Source organism: Ctenopharyngodon idella, chromosome 7 (genome assembly GCF_019924925.1).
Source record: "Ctenopharyngodon idella isolate HZGC_01 chromosome 7, HZGC01, whole genome shotgun sequence".
NCBI classification, from domain to species: domain Eukaryota; kingdom Metazoa; phylum Chordata; class Actinopteri; order Cypriniformes; family Xenocyprididae; genus Ctenopharyngodon; species Ctenopharyngodon idella.
The window spans coordinates 19175969-19180206 of NC_067226.1; positions in this window are offsets into that span (position 1 = coordinate 19175969).

Genomic DNA, 4238 nt, shown 5'->3' on the forward strand with positions numbered 1-4238 from the left:
CGTCACCGCCCACTACCTCATGCCTATCCGGAGAGAAAGGCTGAAGGGTCAAGGTATGAATAAAACATCGTTAGAACATTTTAAATTATTTAATTATTATATTAAAATAATTTAAATTGTTTTGTCGGAATCATACGTTGCCGCGGGAAAGATTAAATACATAGTTATACGTAGATAAATACAAAGATAAATACTGTGAGAATTCGTGTCAAGAGTCAGTCACTTGTTGTTCAGGAAAATAAAAATAAAAAAACACTAACAAATAATTATGGAAGCAGGCTTAACAAAAGTTTTAATACATTATTTAGTCAGTGCTTTTTATTATAGCCTATTTTATTGTGCAAAACATGACATCTAAACTGAAAATATACCAGTGCCCTTTGATTAACTGCATGATTCAAATATAAGTGTAAATCTTGGTCCTGCAAGGGATGAAGACTATATTATGTACTAAAGCTGCAGTATATCAAATGCATAAAGCAAGCTATTGTGAGTTTGAGTTTAAGGCTAACAACAATTAGGGTAGAACTTTATTTTACAGTCCTGTTTCCCATGTACATACTATGTAAATATTATAGTAATTACAACAACTAGGTACTAACCCTGAACCTATCCTTAAACCTAACCTTAACCTTAAGTACACTGTAAGTACACATAAGTGCACGTGCTGTAAAATAAAGTGCATACACAATTAGCTTCAAAGCAACTGCCAAAGTAACATATATGTTTAATGGAAGAAACAAACAAAAAAAAGCTAATATGTTTTTAATGTGATATTTAACACAATTACCGTACCACTTTATTTCGATGGTTCACTTTAGACATTCTACTAACTGTAAGTAACTTTTCAACTACGTGTCAACTAACTCTGATTAGTAGACTAACCCGAACCCTAACACCTAACCCCAACCTAAGTCTACTAACAGTCTACTAATATTCTAATGAGAGTTCATTGACAATGTAGTTGAAAAGTTATTTATAGTTAGTAGAATGTCTAAACTGGACCATCGAAATAAAGTGTAACCCAGATTACATATTTCATGCAAATATTATAAACATCTTCTAAGCTATAGAAGATATAAGTGCTCAACTGTTCTCTGTTGTTATTTTTAATATGCTTATTTGCTTAAATTTAACATATGCTTTATCTACTATACGTACTTGTACTTCTATATATAATTTCTGTCTGTTTCTCACTTGTTTTGTCTTGGTTTTTATTTTCTCAGCCACAATGTCTAAAATAAACTTTTTTTTTTTTTCAGAATGCTTAATGCGAAGCATACGTGAGTTCAAAGTATTTACGTTTTTCTTTTCACAATGCATCTTGATTTTCACATTACTGCCAGATTTGTTTTTGATGTAGCTATTACTCATCATTCAGCACAAAAAAAAAAAAAAAAAAATTGTAAAATGTATAAAAAGTAAGTGCAAACAATAAAAGACAATAAGAAAACTGATTAAGATGTAATGAGTGGGCAGGTTAAGGCACTGGACAACCAGAGAGTTATAACAAAAGACATTGATAAATGTTTGACTCTTTATATCTAAAAGGAAAGACAATAGAAAATTAATCTCAGATCCTTGAAAGTGGACACACACACCTAAAACACACATTTAAATCGGAACACATTATAGACATTTATTAAATGAAATTAAAGACAATTATTATTACTACAGACTAAGCTTAACCCAAGCACTAAACATTTTTTAAATAAAAGAAAACATTGATTGCTTTATTTTTGAACAACTGTAAATCTTTTAGGGCATACACACCATGTTTAGCAAACTTCAGGGATTTTCAGCAATTTTGTCCTTAGGGTTTAGGTACAAAATTCACACACAGACTGTGCAGATGGTTTCTACAATGCTTTTGGGAAACGCAGGCCAAATCAATGTGAAGTTTGAACATTTTGATGATCCGAAATCAGCATATAATGGGAAAAAATGTTTCTCATGTGTCTGATATTTAGGTGCTTATATAGGACAACTTGTTTGACATTTTATAAATGCCTGCATTGAATGTTCTGGTTAAGCCTTAATTTTCAATACGCCACAGTCAAAACTGGGTCATATAAATGAGTCTGGCTATTATTAAAAAAAATGTTTGGTTTGTATTGGCAAACCTGACTCCATATATTGCATGCCAGACAGAAAGGCACATTTATGACCACATTTAGTCTGTTAACATTGTTCTATGACTTTTAAGAGCCTTAATTTAAACATACAGACATTAAAATGATGAGTAAAAGTATATTCACAGTATTACACACAAAATGGAGAGTAATTATTTATAAGCAAAACGTTGGAAGCCTGACATTTCCATTTTTTCAGATTATTTGATTTGGATTGTCTGGTGGGAATGACAGCCAAAATATTTTTTTATACATAAAGATCAGTTAGTCTCAGTGTGTGTGTGTGTGTGTGTGTGTGTGTGCTTGTTTATATGATTTATGAGGACACAAATTTGTATAATGACATGGGTACACTGGTATTACAATGTAAACATGGTTTATGAGGACATTTCCTGAGTCCACGTAATTAAATAATGGTTTAAATAACATAGTAAACAATGTTTTATTAAAAATAAGAATGCATGAAGTTTTCTGTGATGGGTAGGTTTAGGGTAAGGGGATAGAATATACAGTTTGTACAGTATAAAAACCATTACGCCTATGGAATGTCCTCATAATGATATGGTGCACCATCGTGTGTATGTGTGTTTAATCTGTCAAATTCCCTACAACCTCACAGATTTTGTTTGCTTTACAGCAATTTTTATAGAGGAGTGATATCAACAAATCTATATAATTTTAAATTATTTTAATAGTAAAAAAAAAAGGATAATGAAATAACAAGCATAAATGATCAAGCCCTTTAAGAAACTTTAAATTGAAAACAGACATAGCAAATGTTTTCAGAATCTGTAACTTTTTTCTTTATTATTTTTTCTTCGAGTCCTCAGATGTCTATATACAATATTGTAAGGTGCATAATGCTGCAGTTGTTTAATGCAACTACATCCAAGGGTGGTATTTTGAATGTTATGTCATGTGGAACCAGGGATATTAGATAACGAAATACGAAATATCGAAATAGCTTTAACATCAAACTATAAAGTGGCAAGGGAAGATTTAGATTTTTAGATTTAGATTTCAGTGCCTCCTTAAAAGAAGCTACAGGTAAAATTTAATTTTAAAGACCCCAAATCTCTTCATTACCAGGTTACAACCATTCAAGATCAGTATTATTTGTAAGTGCAGTAGCTCTGAAAATATTTGATTTATAATTTAGAATATCAAAATCTATAAAATGCCAGACAGAAACAACTGTTGTGTCCTTTTGCTCCCATTTAGGATTGAAACTGCAACCACAGTGTTTGATTGTGCAAATGAGATTTAAATATTTGCAATATAGTGTGATATTTTTGTATGCTTATCATTGTTTAGTATGTATAGGTCCGATTTAGGAAGAGTTACAGGTTTACTGAGGAGTTTAGTGTACAGCCTGCATATTTCAAGCATGCAGTGAACAAAAAAAAATCTAATGTAAGATCTGTATTTCACATATATGAAGAAATCATTAAGGAGATCTCTAAGTGGCACATGAGAAAAGAATGCAGCCAGTCTTATTATTGTTGGCAGGTGCATTCAGAATTTATTAATCCTAAAAAATGCTTAATTTTAAAACACTTGAACTGTTTAATGTAAGTTTGCAATATCTTAAATGACCATGATGTGTAACAGTGAACTTGTCACGATGTCAAGAGCAAAGAAAAAGGCACTGTATAAGGTGATGTCTGGTCTAGAAAAATTGTCATCTTCATCCTATATTTAAATATTATTAAAAATTTGTTAAAGATTTTGTAAGCATATTGCGTAGTTGTGCTTGGACTCAGTTGTTTTATTTGTGATGACGCATGAAACATGCCAAATTGTGCGGACATATTTTTTGGCCTGGCTGTCATACAAAGAAATTATAAACACATGCAAAAACAAGAGAGAACCAATGAAATTTTAATAACTGATTATGTTGTATAGTCAGTGTATGCTTTTTCCTGTGAGCTTTTTGTTTTTCTATGCATTTTTTTGCATATATATATATATGTGTGTGTGTGTGTGTGTGTGTGTGTGTGTGTGTGTACAAACTTTTATGTTAGAAGCGATTAATCGCGATTAATCACAATTAATCGATTGCCAGCACTAATTAAAATGTAATATAAAATATTTTCCTCATATTTT